Consider the following 18,283-nt stretch of genomic DNA (forward strand, 5'->3'; position numbering starts at 1 on the left):
CTTAAAATATCATGGCACGGTGCAGGATGAATGTCAGGTGGTCTTTCGAAGACGGCAGGCGAATGTATTGAGAAAGTCTGAGATAATAGTAGACGTTTTGCTGAATGTAGGAGTACCTTCCGCTGACCTCTTTGAACGGACGAATGACACTTTTGGGGCAAGCTATGGATTCGGTTCCGTAAGCTGCTCTTTGGTTCGCCTGGCAAGTGCTATGGGAATGGATTGGAGGCCTCACGATGTCGTCAAGGAAATGACACGACTGCAAACTGCCGGAGAGCTCCAATTCACTGCTGCCGCTAAGCCATACTTCCACGTCGAGCTACTTTCGTGCGGACAGAAGGGAGAAGAAACAGAGAACGTTGGAACAAAAATCGCCGCATCTCCATTGGGTGATATCTTATGCTTCCAGAAAATTGAAGACACTGCAGCAGTGTTGGCGAAACGTATGGCGGCAATCGAGATGGCAAGCGTTATGAAGGTCGAGCAAGTCTATCATGTCCTGCGGGCCGCTGCAGCTGCTCCCTCTGAAAATGGGCAAGAGGATCGGGCCCTAGCATTGATAGATGCGTATTTTTCGAAGAAAGCTCTGCCTTTTCGGGAAGATGTTCCGCTCTGTTTCGTGCAAGCCATCCCCCTGTCAGTTCAGCAGAGCATGTGTTGCGATGCAAGGACCTTGCTTCTAGATCCTCGCATTGTACTGCTTTTACAGCAAATTGTGAATTCTTATCGCAGTCAGTATAGCCCGCATCAGTGTGATTTGGTTTCCGAATTGAGGTCGTACAAAGCCCGACTGATGTGTCGAATCTTCCATGGGATAGGAAGCCCCCGGTTGCCTGCGAATGAGTGGCGTGAAAGTCCATTTTGGGGCAAGCATGAGCAGTACAGATTTGAGGATGTCGAGATTGTGTTGGCAAAGAGCATTGAATGACAGCTGGCTTCGAATATTTCGTCGCGTTTCGCGCAATGTAATCACAAAAGGAACCCCCTTATCGGGCAACCGCAAATCTCATCAAGGAGCGATGATTGCACGTGGCATTGTGGAGGTCCTTTGTAATATATACATACATGATTTTTCAAATCTTTGATGCACGCTCTACTCGTGTCGCACTTCATTCTTGCCTTTCAAATCTTTGCGCAAGGGCCTTTGGAATGCTGACTTTCATTCGTCTCGACCAGGGGTCCCACGAAACAAAGAGTGACGTGTAAGGAAGGTTCTTTCCCACAACTGCAATAGATACATCTTCTTCTATACAGCATTCACTTTCTTGAACACTACGACCTGAATCCTCTCCAGTCATTGACCGCACAAGCGCCTGCAATACGACGGTTGCATGTTCTCGTAAACTTTTACCATCATTGCCATCGCCAGCAAGTGAGACTTGCAACTTCTCAGAAAGATACGCATGAGCCGCCTCAGCCCCACGCCCGACGGCACAGGCACGAAAGGATTGAATGACACCAGCGGGGGCAATCTTGAAGAGGCCCGGCCTACCTCTCCCACCCGTATCATCCTCGAAGTCGTAGCCCGCCACGAGCAAATCCACAGCGTAAGGCAGTATTCTGTGCCGCTCCGTGTCATGTATTTCTTTTGCCAAAAGATTTGTGAGCCGGCCGACACGTAGCGGGGAGTCGTGAATATACCGGTGGGCTCGGCATTCATTGCGCGCAAGGTCAGCTAATGCAATGACGTCTGTTGCCAGCCCAGTTCCCGCCAATGCAATGTTTTTATCACAATGCCAGAGACCCAGCGCCTCTTGACGAGTTGTGGGCATCTGTCGCCGTGAAGACCTAGGGATCCAGCTCGCTAGAATAACGAAGTCTCCACTTACAGCCCCGACGACAGCACCGCCTTTCCTGGCTGCTTCAAGGGCATATTCAAGCTGAAGTACTCGACCTTTAGGGTCATATATGCGAGTAGAAAAAGCATCATAAAAGACACTTGGGGCGATGCTAGGAGCCCCACTAGGTGCTGTGAGGGACGCAAACAAGGACGTGGGAAGCCGGAGAGCGGCAATGGCGAGTAGAGGTAGGAGCGTCGGTCGCATTTGCCTCCTCTCCCCGGACGCGCGTCACTTTGCGAAGATCGCCTTGCAGCTAATTGCCCGAGGTAAAGATTCGTGTGAGTGACACGTTGCGGTAGATTGCCGCCAAATATATGGAGTGCATTCAGGGACCAGTGAACATACATTGATGTATTCGGACTTCCTTCTCCTCTCGATGCCTGTTCCACGATGATAGTAAAGCTGTCCGCTACGTATACCTCGCGATTATGTCGATGATATGTACAGGTCTGACTACAGTATTACCACAGGTAATACAAGCCTGTGACTCGTTCATTTGACATATGCTTTCCCGATATTTAGCACCTTTCTCCCAGTGACCATTTTACGCGACTTGAGCGACCGGAGGCGAGGAGGCCTCAGCTGTCGCCAAGCAAGCACTGCCAAGACAGAGGGAGGCGAGACCAGAGCCCTGATTCTTCCCTCACACATACATCCTGGAACCCATGCCGAATTAAAAAAGCACAGACCTAAAATCGTTCTGCGTGGGCAGAAGGTATGTCATTTCCTGTCCGCTGCGGCGGAGGCGATGGTGCGGGCGTGTCGCAACCATCACCTACTGTAGGAGGTGGCCTCCTCGGAAACAGTCCAAGCACGGGTGAAAAGCAATCACGCGCTGCGAGCAACTCACAAGATCAAGCGCAGAACAATGTTTTCCCTCTCGGAAAGGCGCCATCACAAAAAGCGAGCGGTTTTCCCAGTGTGGGTACCTTACCAGGCCCCAGTGCGGAAGCGACGGCGACAGGAACACCTGCTCTGCCGGCCGCTGGCTCTGATCAACAAGGACTTTTCGCTGGCACTGGAGTAGGATCTCACGTGATGCCCTCGGCTCAAGCGCAGCATCCTCAGAATAATGGAAATGAGTCCTATGCAACTTCCTCGACAGGGCTCACTGGAGCTGTGCCTGCTTCGAATACATTTGGCGGGGTGAATGGTTCAACGTCTGGTCTCCTCCCTTCAATAAGCAGTGGTACCACAGAATTGGCTTCTCTTGCCTCTTCAGCCATCAAGCATTCTGCGGACTCGTGGAAAGAGCGTTCATCCGTGCTGGTCGACCTGCATTTGCTTTTTGCGGGCGTCCTCGCTGAACCGCGCCTCTTCTCAGACGAAGAGATAAGTGAGCAGTTGGACCACCTGCTGGACCCGGGTGAGACCCCAACCTCCGCAAGCCAAGCTTTAAAGCGCATACTTGATTGCTCGGACTATCGTTGTCGCGTTGACTGTACCTTGCAGAAGAGTCCTGTCAGTACATTCTACGCGCCAGCGAGCGAGGAGACAGCTCAAGACTTTGCGAGGCTCTTCGAAGACGAAAAGCCACTACCCTTGTTGCATGGCTGGATACCTGGTATTACGGCCTCTGGATTGGATGGTAAAAGTGACCTGGTTGATGGCGTGCGCAGCTTGGCCAGATGCTTGCGCCTGGCAGAGGCGCGCGCCATGCAGGTCTTGTTTTTGTACTTAAAAGACCAGGTGCGACGAGGACTGATCAAGAAAATCGACTCGCGCGAGTATAAGAGCCCATTTCTACACGAAAAAATACGACATTTCTATTTCAGTCAACGCATTTACTTCTTCAGGAACATGCAAGAATTTTTCCGCATCGACCTCGACGCTGACTACTTCCTTCCGGAGCTTCGACAGGAAGTGCATCACTTTCTCGCTGCCCTGACATTCCAGGAAAACTCGTCGTCTTTCGCCCAGCGCTTGCAAGAAGATTTGAAAGATTTATGGCAAGCCATACCCCCCCGAGTGCAGGAGTTGGATCAGGCCTATTCAAAAGAAATACGACCGGGCCACTCTGCCGCCTACTGGGAGCGAGCGCGGCAGGAATGGGTCAAGCAAAATGTTGTCGAACAGTGCGAGGTTTTGGTCACATTGCTGCTTGTCCTAGCACGCCGTGAATCGCTGGGTTTTCGGGCGTGGTGTCAACTCTTCAAGCTTTGGATAGCTTTACGTATGGGAGAGTTGCTACCCGAGAAGGCCTATATAGCTGCACAAGACTCGTATACGCTCCTTCGAGCAAAGCGGGTCTCGAGTCTGATGACGCTGGTCGCCATCCAAGGGTTGCAGCTTGGCTTGCTGTGGTCTGACTCGTTAGGAGGAAGTGTCACGGGCGAAGAGCACCCGTTCGCCGCGGACTTAAGAGAGATGCCCCGAAGCGAGACCGCAGAGATCGAGGAGCTTTTTTACGCCATGAAAGACGCGGTCCGTGCTGAAAGGTTTTTGCCTGCTCCAGGGCTTATTTCCGTCATCCTTCTTTTTTTTACATGCTTCCTACACCTCTCGGGCCCTCTTTTACGTCCCATTCTGTCGTCCGCCCTGCAACACCGATTGTGGGATCGAGCGGCAGAGCTTCAATCTTACGTTGCTCAGCGGGCTGCCCAAGCACACTTTGCTGAACTTGTCGTAACGCTTATCCTGGACGACGAAGCAGCAGAAAAGGTGCGCTTAAAAAGTGATGATGCCAACATAAGAGATCAGTGGGCATGCTCTGCTTTTCACGCAGTATTACGGCGTAAACTTGATAATCTGTGCCCAGAAAATGCACGGTTGGAAGTAGAGGCTGTGCAAGTGACATTGTCAGACGCCATGAACGCATTCATTGCAGCCTGTTATTCTGGGATACCCCAGGCCCCGCAACCCCTACATCCTGAGTCCATGACGGCGAAGAAGCTCGAATTCCTTGTTTTCCTTGTTGCGACTATCTATCACGACCATCTTCCACTCGTTTACTCTTTCTGGGAAGACTCGGGTCTGACAGCTGATTCTGAAGGTGAATTGGGTGATAAGACTTCTTTCACTGACGGAGAAGGCAAAATGCAGCCTGTGGCAGGGTCGAAGGGGTTGAAAGGGCATCCCTTAAAATATTTGGCATCTGAGGCTAGAGAGCGGCATCCTCTGCTGTACTTCCATTTAATCGCTTCCATGGCTTGCGACACTACCACGGCGAGTTGGGTCAGGATGGAGCTTAGCCAAGCTTCGCTCTGCACCCATGTCAACAATGATCATAACTTGGAGCATTGTGGTGGGTGCAGCTATCGAATGCCACCGACGAAGTATTTTGATGCTGACACAGGCGCATCGGTACCGCCGGGCACATGCGGACAGCTTTTGACCTCGCCGTCTGGGCAAGTTTCGCGTTTGATGCGGTGGGATATTTCCTTGTGGGCTATATTGATCCATCAGATCGAGGATTTTGCATGTCTTCTTGCGCGATGCCGACTTCTTCCTTTGCTAGCCACGTTGGAGAAACTGCGTTCGGATGCTACTGCTGGAACTGCTGGAAAAGACTTGGGTCTGAACACCGTCGTCGACCATTATTCTTCTCTTCTTGTCTACGGGCCGTGCCCCGGTCGCACCGAAAGCGTCGCGAGGGAGTTGTTGCGACGCGGCGCGTGGGGGCTTGTGCGCTATATGTTTCGCCGAGTAGAGATGGTTCTTGACCAATTATCCATTCTTCTTAGTCTAGAAGAGCGACGTCGACGGCAACAAGTCCACGATTTAGATACATGTAACACCGATATATCGGCTTCATTTCTTCTGGATGTGTTGACGCAGGCCAGGGGAATGTCACCTAGCGGCGTAACACTTTTGGCATATCGCTTGCCCACGCGACTAATTGATATAGTGTATATGGCGTCCGAAGCTCTGAATGGATTTTATGATGCAGCCAAAGCAAATGTGCTCGTAGATTTGCAGGGTGCGGCGCTCTCTCTTCTGGGCAGACTGATGCGAAGTGAGTCCTCTTTTCCTTGGCGCGCTGAGACTGTTAAGGCTCTTGTCGTGCAGTTGGAAGATCGTCAAGGAAGGCATGAGCGGACACCCATGATTGCATGGCTAGGTTTACGGTCCATGGAGGCAGATCAATCACTAAATGAGTACCGTACCACACGAGACGTTGTTCTGCTCATGCATCACCTGCTGGAAAGTGCATGCGATGCGAGTTGGGAAGGCAAAAGCGAAGCGCTGCCTCCCCTACTGAGTACCGATATTGTGACGCGTATAATGGATTTTTCTGTCCAAGTGCTGCTCTCGCTTGAAAAGTGGACATTCACGCGAAATGTGGATCGATGGCTACTGACCTTGACTGTCTTGGAGCTGCTTGTAACTTTCGTATCCATATCTTTCACCGACTATTCGGAAGATCCAACCCAAGAATGTGTGTACGGCTTAGAGGTATACCGTCAGTCACTTCTGAAAGGGTTTCGAGAGGATGGAGCTCTTATGCGTTTACTCTTGCGCTGTGCGGAATATTTACCTGTATCAGTCTTACATAGCACTTTCGAGGCTCGGATCCGAGAACAGAGTCCCCACGACGTCCTGAAGAAGCAATATGTACAAAACGCACATAAATTGGAGCACGGGGATTCTCAGGGTCTCTACTTGGCTCGAGACGGAATTTTGCCGTTGGAATTTGAGCAAAAAAGCCTGAGCTCGGTAGCTTGTCGCATAGAAACAGCTGTACTGGAACGGCTGGGGATCGCTGCGCTTCAGAGCTTATCCCATGTCATTAAAGAATACCTCGCGCTTTTGCCGCGAGTTTCATTCTCTTCAACTGTAAGTCCGGGAAATCTGGAATTACTTTATCAAACGGCCGATGTGCTCCCGGTAATCAACCCAGGCCCATGGTTTCATTCTCAACACAGAAGGAAACGATTGCCGCTGGCGAGTCATGTTTCCTTGATAGCAAGCCTACTTACTTACGGAGCCTCGGGTAGAGGGCCATTAACAGAACGCCTGAGTTTAGTAGCTATCGATGTCCTAGGGTCCGTCATCCGGTACGTGCAGCACGTCCGCCTTTCACGGGAAGAGGAGCGGGTCGTTGCTTTCCCTAATTGGCCTCGGCACCTCCTACACCCGTCTTCCATTAGAGCTTCAAGGGATATTATGTCTGTTACAGACGCCCAGGGCTTTCGTGAGGCGCTTTTTGCTACCCTGACTCGAAACAGTACCCCTGGAAGTAGCTTGATTAGCTTGCTGGATCTGCTAGTTGATATAACTCGGCTACAGCCTTCTTTGGCCAAGCACGTGGTCTTTTTTCGCCCGCAAATACCCGAAAAAGAAAGTATGAATCGTATTGACGGCGATGATGGGCTGAGCAAAGGAATACATCGAACAGTGGAAGAGGTGGTTCTTCATGTACTGCGTAGGGCTCAGAGCATGGCCAAAGCGGACGAGAAGCGGCCGGAATGTTTGCCGGATAAATCCAAGAAATTGCGAGCTCGGGAAATCCGCGAGCGAGAGACGGGCATGCTTGCGCTTGCATCTGCATTGCGCTTTCTGCGTGTACTTTTGAACAATGCAACGGCCTCGCGGCAACTAGAGTTGCTAGCGTATCTGGATCCTGCCATTTGGGGTATCCTGGAATGGGCTGTCCAGAAAGTCGTACTGGATGAGGCCCTGCAGGTCAAGGTGTCAGAAGTAACGATGCAATGTTATCGTCTATCGGTGCATCGATTCGTATTGGACATTCTTTCGATCTTAATAGTAATGAATCTGAGTATCATGTCGCAAAACCAGCAGATTGAATCAAATGGGCGTCGAAACCGAGCTTTGTGCCATCTAGGAACAGCTATCCCAAGATTAATGGCTGCATTGTTTGCTGCACCAGATACGAAGGTTCTCCTAGATCGCTATTTAACTGCGAGTTTCAGGCTCAGCTTTGTCGAGGACTTGTCCCGACGCGCTTCTGGTACAAATGGGAAGGTGCCATTGGACCGATTTCTGCTTCCCGACCGTGAGGAAATGTTGACAGACAGTAGCCCCCGGCGCTTTGGTTTTGAGAATTTTGTCCTGGACTTGCCAGCACTCGTGCGACACATGCAAGCTAGTCAGCTAGGCATGCAGATGAGTGAGGCCCAACGCATGGAGGTTAGAAGGGCAGCAAGTTTTTTGAATCAGTACTACTCAATTTCAGCAGCCCAGCACATGGTAAACAAGTCTTTCAAGGGCTTGATCACGGTCGTAATGGGCCGAGCACAACACTCTATTCAGGTCAAAAACATGCTGAGCAGCGATGTAAACATAGACACCGTTGTCCGCACCGCACTATCTCTCATCTTGGGTGACGGCGAGGAGGTTGAGTACGCCAAAAGAGAAAATAGGAGCGCCTTGGGTACTGAGGAGACGGTTACAGGCAGTGAATACTTCAAGTCTACTCTTCGTAAATCATACGGAGATGCTGTGAGGTTTGCCCTCAAAATAAATCTACCCTTCCGGGAGCTGTTGCTGACACTAGTCGATTTTTATGGTGCAGACCTTCCAAAAAATGCAATATGCGACACCATCTGCGAGATCAGAAGAAGCTTCGAACGACTCAAAATTTTTGAGACTCATTTGCTCTCCGGGCATCTGCAATATAAAAATGGCACGGACGGCATCTTGATGGATCTTCGCCAGTCTTATGTCACCACTACCCTGAAGTTACTGTTACACCACCCTTTTAATAGCATCGATTTCGCCTCATGTAGATGGGCTGAGTTGGAAGGTATACTAGCTTACACACTTGAAAGCCTCACTTCGCACGAAGTGTCACTGACCGATGGCCCTGCACTGTCAGCAGAATTTATTCGCATATCAGAAAGACGAGAGGCAGTTCTGCGCACTTCCATGATGTTGTTAAGTGCGCTTTTGGCGAATAATTCTCTATTACATTCGCTGGCTTTGCCCAAAGGAGGATCACGAGGGGCGAATATCTCTAGCGGTGAACAAGTAAACCTTGCACACATCGGCGAGAGGACAATTTTGCGGGAACTTCGACAGCATCGTGTCTTATCAACAATGCTTGGCCTCTGGAGTTCAGCCTCCAAGGTAGCGGCGACCGCCTTCTCTGCTATCCATGATTACACGACCGTGTCAGGCCATGCAGCTAGGTCAACTGCAGCTTTGGAGGCCTTGACAGACAACGCTGTGCGATTGGCTCTAGAACGTTTAAGCACGATCTTACGATTCTTAGAAGCTGCTGCTTGCGGCTCAAAAGATTTCTCTGCGGAGCTGTTGCGGGAAGGATGGATACCACTTCTGATGGAGGATCCGCTCGTAGCTTGCTTGGTGCGGGCTGTAAAGGATGGATCAGAGTTGGCTGAAATGAAGCAGCTGATGTACCGGAGAGGGTACCGGGCCGATGGTGAAGAATCTCCTTACTATACACTATGGCGAAGCGCGGTTAGGCTCATGGCTCGACTCCTGCACACCTTGACGCGATCTCATCTGGGTCATGAGGCAGTCTTGGCGTTGCCTGCTGCTATGCGAGACCCGACGTTAGTTTACGCCCATTCCATGAGGCCCGAGGAAGCCGACTTTCCTTGCGAGGTTGCAGGGTTCTGGTCTCGATTCAGTCCTCTACTCCTCTGGCCGTTGAGCGAGGACAAAGTTTTGACTTTGGCATCTCTAAAGGAGGCTCAGAGCGTGCTAAATTTCGCGCTGGAGATTGCCATTCATGGACATACCTGGCGTGTCGGTGAACCCTCGCAAGCAGAAGAGCTCCGTACACTTATCAAGGGTATGACCATGCGAATTTCTGTGGTATTAGGTCAAGCGATGATGAGCAGCATCGGCATTTCAGTGTTGACGGTATTAGGAGAGGCATTTGCGCCGGTCTCACCTGTTGAAATACGACATTATCGCATATGGGAGGAACAGCAGCGTGCTGCATGTCGCGGTGACGCATACGCGAACAAAGACTCGCATGAGGGCAGAGGCAAACCACCACAACGACGAGCGAAGTCCAGGAATCTAGATTCAGAAGTGGAATGGATGTTGATGGATATATTGGCTTCGGCTTTGGCATTTTTGCGCCACACGAATCTCTCATTCCTGCCCCGGAAAATCCCCTTGACTCCTGAAGAAGCCACTCAAGTTGTGCTGGCGGAAGGAACTCGAGTATGGTATCGCGGCAATGATTCTGAACTCTATGAGGGCGTTATTCAGCGTCGCATCCGTGAGTTCCACCCAAATGAGGCCTTCCTTATGGGTACTTACGATATATTGCGCAGACTTGACCACGTGGTGGAGAAAGAAGTGCGTGCAGAGCGCATAACAATGATAGAAGACAGAGCTCAGGAGCGAGTTCAAGTGTGTGATATAGATTTTGACCTGCCGGACCCCAGTACAGGGATTCCATCATTCAACCGTGGCCGGTTGTCGTCAGCCCATTTACTGGTCGTCGCGCGCTTTACTCTTTTGCGTTTACGCGGAGTATCGAGAGATAAGCGAGAAGAGGCCCTGTGCATAAATATTCTGATACATGTTATTCATCTATTGCTCACGGCATCTCGCATGTTTTTTCGATCTCGGGGAGCTGGCATCCAGAATAAAGAAAGGACTCTGCCACGTTTTATGGCAGTGCTGAGCGATGTGCTTTGGGAGGTCTCCGAGTTGCGTGTGGCCCACTCGTGTGAAGCTGTTGATAGCTCCGACGCGTTGACGGGGGACTCGAAAAGACTTTTGAACTCTGACCTGAACGTGTCGTATCACAGCCATCAGCATCAGCTCCATGACATGTTTGTTGGCGTCGGCGAGGCAGATAATGCGGAGGAAAGGATAGGCGGTGTTAAGAAAGTCATAGATCTTCTTGTCCAAAAAATGCACACAAGCCAGGAATTGGGCCGAAAAGAGCTGAAAAGAGTGCTCGTAGAATGCTATGATAATGGTCAAAATCTGCAATCAGGTATCGCGGCATGGCTGATTTTCGAGGCGCGACAGCACGGGTACCGCGTAGGTTTGGAGGAATATGCAGCGGCACTTCGGGCGTGCAGTCAGGATGTAAAGATGGGACGCGTTGGGCAGCTTTTGGATGACATGATTGAGAATGTCGGTTTGTCGACATTGCTAAACGAGCTGAAAGACAAGGTTCAACAAGATGTTCCGGAAGAAGGGACATCGCTCTCTTACGTCGTGCTTTCGGAATGAGCAATCATGGAATCTGTCAAGCATTTACATGCAAAAATAAAAGTACAGTGCAAAATACTTCAAGCGGAACCGATGCTATCAGGTTTTCGTGTTCTCTGGTCGTTTTGATGTTTCCTGACAGGAATCCTGAGACCTGCGAATGTCACGTATCCACAACAATGAAAAATTTTCTCATTAACATGCCCTGCGACGCTGTGTTGTCACCATGTTCATTTCAAACTTGTAAATCTGACGACTTCCCTTCGGTACGAGAAAGATCTACCTCCAATTTCTTGATGGACCGGAAAAAAGAAGACGGTATGAACATTTGCCCCAAGAAAAAGAAAGAGGACGTCATTTGTGACCAAAATCCTTGCAGCGAGAAGACAGAGTCGTCGCCGTCCATACTCCGACTGCTAGTGAATTTTGACCCCCAAGTAACGCTGCGAAGTCCAGAAAAAAGCGGACGACGCTTGTTCTCAGCTTCTTGAATGCGCTCGCGTATTGAATTCCTTTGGAGATCTTCCTCACGGATGGTGCCATCGAAAAAACATTGCACATGAAACGGGTTGGCTCTGGACTCCGGAAAATGAGGATCCGCCGCCACCTGGTAGTCGTTGTCATAGACAGTAAACCAGCTCCCCGTTTGGATATGGAACAGAGATTTGTAGCGCAAAAGACGCTTTGATATGTCCACTGACTCCCCTTGGAGCTCACTTTCATTGTGGCGATTCAGGTTCGGATGCTTGTCGTGAAACCTTTCTTTCTCGCCTTCGCAAATGATGATTTGACGCACCAAGTAAAGTAGCTGAACTTCTTCTGGTTTGACATAACCCCCTCCAGTTTTCCAATGAGCCAAATCCAACTCCGACTGTGTCTTCAAGCATTTAGCGAGAACCTCAATTCTCTCAGCGGTCCGATGAGCATCTTCTAAATCGCCATCTATGATGCGTTTAAACAAAAATCTTTTGATTTGTTTCAAAATGATATTTGTAGAAGATTGAGCTGTGACATTTGTGATGGGAGTGTCTACCTCTTCTTGACGTTGCTCGGTCGCTGTCAACTTTAGGTCTCCGTTTTCAAGCACCGTTTCTGATGTAGGAATCAGTTTTTTGCTCTTTACTCCCGCCATGGAGTCGTTATTGCTCGTAGAGGAAAGCAATGCGATAGCAGCTCGAAGCTCTTTGGCTTGAGCTTCGTATTGAGCGGCCTCATACAAGCAAAGATCCTTTTCCGTGCCTTGGCTACCGAAAATTCCCCACCCTCGGGACTTCGCAACTTCGAGGATGTGATCAGTCTTACTCAAAAGTTCTTCATGAACATCAACCAAAGAAGGTTTAAAAGCATGAGCGAGTGCCTCCACCCGTTTATTCATCAAAGACGATAGCAAGCGAGCCAGAACGCCTGTACGCTAGACCGAAATGAGTATGGGCCTGCAACCCTGGCGCAGAAGATGACCTGTACGAATGTCGAAATAAATCGATTACATGAACCGCATATGACACATGATGTGAAGGGAAGGTCTACACATGTGAATGGTGCCGTGCACTAGCGCGCAGTCCTTTATGAGCTTGGCTTTATTCCTAAGTCGTGGGATAAACATGTTACCTATACCCGAGTAACGGCTTTTTCAACCCAACAGGAGGTCACTTACAAGGAGCACGATGCTATATCCCCTGAAAGATTCGTGCGACTCATTTTTTCCTCGGTACAATTCATTGTTTCCCAATAACACCTCGGAAAAAGGATCTGACATGTCAAGAATAATTTGCCTGGGCTTGCTTTTAGCCCTGTGGTCGACAAGAAACCGACTCTCAACGGCCGCGGTTGCCAGCACCTCAACTCCCACATGGCCTCAAAAAGGGCAACGAAACAGTATGGCAAATCAAGCCCAAGAACCGTCCGTTACTCCGAGCCGATGGGATTTGAATGCCTTTCATGCCTTTGTCAAGGGTCGGACGGGGGGAATTTGTTCGGCGCCAGTGTCTCTGCCTACAACAAACGTCTATTGGGTACTGCATGGCCAGCTCTCTAATCCCTTTACAGGGGACGTCATAGCCGAAGTACGAGGTATAGAAGTCGTGCGATTTGTGGGCTATGTGCAGGCACCAGGGCAACAAAGAGGGAACATATGTGGATCCCATCCTGCCGTAGATCTGCCCAAATCACAAAGTCATGCCATGCCCGGTACGCGGATGTGCTTGCAATTGAAGGATTCTCAGCCTAAAGTGACGGAGACAGGCGAGGAAAAGCGGCACGTTGATATACAAACTGCATCGCTTCAGCGGTGGTGCGCATTGGCCACCTCAGTATCTGCCAAAACGTTCCGATACTTTGAGCCTTGCACAGGGCGACCCTTGTTGAGATTTCGACCAGGTCCTCGCGCCAAAGTTCGAACAGTCCCAGCCGCCATCACAACCAAGCAAGTCATCACATATGCCTTGTCACATTCCGGTAGCTTACACTTGGTGGCAGAATCCCTCAATGGTGGTCTTGTGGCGGTGAAAAATGAAGCTGCCGGGCCAGTGCTAGTGTCACAGAAAAGAAAATGTATCTTATGCTTTCCGCCTAAGCCACCAAAGAAATTTGAACTATCTTTACTCATGTGGCCAGGCTCCAAAAGAGGCAATCGTGATTATAGCAGGAATGAAGGCAAAGCTTCAGAAGAGAGAAAGGTGGATGGCAGTAGACGGAGATTCCCGTGGAGGTCCCTCGTGCAGTTCGGCACTTCTTCTGCGCAGCCAGCTTGCCGTGAGCTCTACACTCTGACCACGGAGCCGCTGCCCAAGCAGCGTGGCCGTCGTCCACGGATAAAATATCTTCGTTATGGAGAGGCTCCTCACTGGTGTGGGGCAGGGAGGGTCTGCCACCTTGCCCTCGACGGCACTAGGTTCGACCGATTGCAGGATGTTCCCAAGCGTTACAGAGAGCTCTTCTTTCCCACGACGACAACTGCGCCCTTAACCGACGAAAGCGAGAAGAAAGTATCAGCAGAGCTGCCTCCGCAGTCCGTTGAGGCCTTCTTGGAGGAAGCCAGAGGAGTCCAACGGGCAGAACGCGCTCGGTTTCCCTTTTGCAGGTTCGTCCGGGAGTTTGGATGACGCCGTTGAGACCGTCAGCCAAAGTGCAATAGCTAGAGTTTCGAATGAGAAAGCAAGTAATTTTTACAGACTGAACACGCGTTAAACGAGCATATTCATTATAATTGGTTGTTAGCTGTTAAGACTTTATTCGTTTACAGATTTTTCAAGACATACAAGCCAGCGAGTAAATGAAGGAGAAAAGGTTTGGGGAAGTGTGAAGACGACTTTAAAAGCCTTGGGCGTCCTCGAGAGCATGTAAGAGAGTATATTGGCATCAGATTTCTTGTTGCATCCAATATCCTGCTTGGTCCATTCAGGCAAAAAAAAGACGAGGCGCCCGCCTGGGACCAGCACACTGGCAGCAATATCAATTAGGGCGAAAATCACAGGTATGATAGTCTGCTGACGAGCTGTGGCTGCCTTCGTATCTGTCGCAGTTTCTGCTTTTCCAAACACCTTAGCCTTGATATTGTAGGGCGGATCGGTCACAATGCTGTCGTAGTAACCGGAGCGGAACAGGGGATGAAGCTGACGGGAAAGTATGTCTGCCTGAGTAAGAACAGGTACTGGGGACGTCAAGGAGTCTACCCACTGGGAGAAATCGTTTTTATCGTATGCAAATGACTTGATTATTAGTTGCTTGTTCACACGGCTTTCGCCTCCCATGAGCTCTTGTGCAGCATCGCTTCCAAACAACTCTTCGGCGCCTAACAGGCTCGCAGTAAAGAGCAAACTTCCCGAGCCCATGAACGGGTCAAACACTCTGCTTCTTTTCCTCACCCCACCCATGTTATTCATTACCCACGCAAGCTCGGGATCCATGGCTGTAGGCGAAATGAAGGTAGCCTTTTCTCTGTAAGCGGCCAGTGCTTTTAATACTCCACTACGGGGCCGTCGAGGCTTTGAGGCAAACGTGTAGCCCTTGCCCGTACCGGGGCCCTGAGCCAAGCGGAGGCACAAAAGCACCTGACCACATTTTGGGAAAATGAAAATGAAGAAGTCGAGCTCAGGAGGAGGCCCTCTCTCGTCTAATTGTCGTAAAGTGGGATCAAGACCAGCGGTGCCGTGCAAAAAAGGTTGAAATGCATTCACAGCATTTTCTTTCTGACGAGAGGACAACAGAATTTCCTCGTTCTGATCCGAAACTCCTACTACCCCCACGCGCCATCTTTTCCCCAACTTTGTTGATAAAGAATATTTGGGGATCGTGGTCGAAAACATTCCTTTCTTGTGATTGTATCCTTTGCTGTTGCTCGCCTTGCAGGCGGAGGCAGCAGTGTCGCTGGGGTTCTTGCCAGCTGCCAAGAGATGAAAGAGACCGTATGTCAAAATGCAACGTCGCGACACGTCCGCGAGGTCTTTTGTGAAATACGGACCTACAATATCATCTCCATACCGAATGCTGTAAAATGGTATTGTCGAAGAGTGGAAAAATGGTCTAAGTGCTAAGCTTTTTGCAAATGTACTGCACTGTGAGGTATTTAAGGCCGCCAGAAATTCAAATTGCGGCAGCACGTAGTTCTTCTCGACACCCGTGCAAAAACCCTTGGTGTTACGACTGGGATGACGAAAGGCGATAACTAGGTCCTGATAATGAAATCCGTGCTGGAAGCTACGAGCTGGTAACAAGAAGAGAAGAATGAAGAGGAGGACATACGACAGCTTCTCCCCTCCCCTTCTTCGCGCGTGATGTTCATCTTGCGGCTGAGGCATTTTTATATCAAATCACCTGAGTGGATGACATGGCTAATATCTAAAAGGATGAGATATTTTGGGGAGTGTGAGCAGTAGCAACAGCAATGGAGGCATTGTTGGCATCCAGCGCGACCGCTGATTGCTTAACGGCTGCCTGGCCGTTGACATCTTCACTTTCAAACTTCCCATTCCTTAGTTCATGCTCCGCCCGCCGAGTTCTACCTCACCATGTTTCCAATACCATAGGATGACTAATGCAGGCGTGGACGAGAAGGGTGTGGTGGCGTCCTTTTGGCATACATATCGGGTTGGTGCGTACATCACTCGCGAGTTGGCCAATGATGCGAGTCTCATCGCATTCGAGCTAGGCGCCGGGTTCGCAGCAATCGTGGGCCTGGGAGTGTACGAGGGGACGCTTGTTTCAAGGCAAGGCATGGACGGAGGCGCAATAAAAATGTCTCAGCCCTTGCGATATGCCTTGTGGACAGCCTTGCCCTGTGCGGCAGGGCATATTTTGCCCTCAGGTGCAGTGCTGCGGAACTTGATGAAGGTCCCTGCCACGACGACGCCATCGCTCATTTCAAGTATATCAGAGTCTGCTGCTGCAGGCCCGGGCATGCTTAAGGTGAGAAATTTGCAAGCTGGACGGCATGTGGTAGGCTTGGCGACATTGATTGGCACGACTCTGCAAGTTGGAGCAAGCATCCAACGAGGCCGACAGTTTTACCGGGCACAAGTCCTGGATGGTCGTGAGCCTCCACTGGCGCCGCCAGATGCTGTGCGCATTTCACATCGCCCTCCAGCTTCTGCAGGCGACGCTCCAGCTTTTCATGTCGTTCTAATGGCCGATGCACAAGATAAATTGCCTTGGTGGGGAGAGGGGGGGAGAGTGTCCAGGGCAATGCCGCACCGATGGTGGACAAGGGCACAATGGATCACGGATCCACGGGAGTGGATGGGCCTACTGCCATCCCCCAATATTGCATCTCTCCGATACACAGATATGAGACCACTCTTTTTGGAGGCGGAGGTGTCAGCATCGTCTAGGCCGCGCGGCTTGTCCCTGAACCTAGCCCTTGAAAGCCTCCGGGCTGGTGGGCGCGCAGGCAGCCGCGGGCCCCGGGTGGTTGGCGGCGGCGAGGAAGGAGTAGTGAGGGTACTGATGGCCAGTGGAGAGTGTCTTCGGTCGCCTACGCGGCGTATGGTGGAAGAGAGTGGGGCAGTGGACCTGATGGTAGATGGAGAGGCCGCGGTGGCGCTGGCGGCATTGGCTTGGATGGAGGAGACTCCCTACGCGTCCGCTTGGTCCGCTCTCGCTGCCCAGCGGACGCGAGAGGAGGAGGCAAAGATCAGCGCCCGCCGGGAAGGGAGCTCAGTCTGGAAGGGTCTTGAGCAATGGAACGCATGGGCGGAGCGCCTTCCCGTATCGGAGGCCGTCGGGAGGCCCTGGCGGTGGCTGGCGGGAACATGGGAGACGATGGGTCGGCGGGTGCGGTGGCTACTTAAGGGAGGGGTGACAGCTAGGGACGCATTGGAGGAGTACAAAGTTGTAGTGCTGGTCCATGACGCGGACGCTCCGCGGCTGAGCCAGCGTCTTAAGCTTAAGGAGCTCCTGCAGGCAGCCGGATGGGACGTGTGGGGGCCAGGCACGTCCGCATCGCGTCTGGTGGGGGACCGGGACGCCCTGGTGCCCGTGCTGGTTTACTGCCAAGATGATGCTACCACGCTGGAGCGGGCGCGATTCCTGGTCCGCGCCGGTAGGCCCCCGCAACTGACTTGCGCCCTGGTGGAAGACCCTGAAAGCGCGTGTCCCTGGCTGGCCGGTGGAAGGCCGATCGTCGATGACCGCGGCAGCGACACGGAGGCTAAGCCCACCATTTTGAGTGTGAGCGACGTGCACGACAAGATATTTGCCTTTATACGGGGCCGCGTCAAGGAAGGGAAATCAATCGCAGAAGTACAATCCGAGCTTGACGACTCGACCGGCTTGATGCCCTCCAGCACGAGGCGGGAGTAATTAATGAGTATGATATACCTACTTGTACATTTCAGTGCGTACAACAGTGACAGACAAAATCGCCGCCGGGAAATTTGGGCGCTGGCTTGTAAGACAAAGTTAATGAGGGGCAAAAAATGGGAGTTTGCACACATAGACGAAATGAACTCAGAATTTTACCCCCAACCACCCTCTTGGGGTCCAATTTTTTGTGCAAAAGGGTTGCTTTTTCTTTTGGCCCTTCTCTCCCCCGGACAGCCCCTATTCGAAACTCCTGGCTCCGAGAACGGCGAGACGGTAGCGGTCAGTCCCTTTCAGAGCCTCTGAACCCCAAGCTTAGCAGCTGTAGTGCCTCCTCCGACGTGCCTCCATTAATCCGCTTTCCACTACAATGCTTTCGATTTTACTTCACGTGTTTCTTGATGATAGCAGATTTCTCCTTGCGAGCTACCATCAGTTTGAAACGGTCGAAGTCCGTGAGGGCAGCGCGCTTCGCCTTTGCCACAAGTTTCTTGCACCACGTGGTTTGCTCCCACCGTGCTACAATCTTCTCCGTTGCC

This window comes from Nannochloropsis gaditana (assembly GCF_000240725.1).
Source record: "Nannochloropsis gaditana CCMP526 unplaced genomic scaffold scaffold002, whole genome shotgun sequence".
Taxonomy (NCBI): Eukaryota; class Eustigmatophyceae; order Eustigmatales; family Monodopsidaceae; genus Microchloropsis; species Microchloropsis gaditana.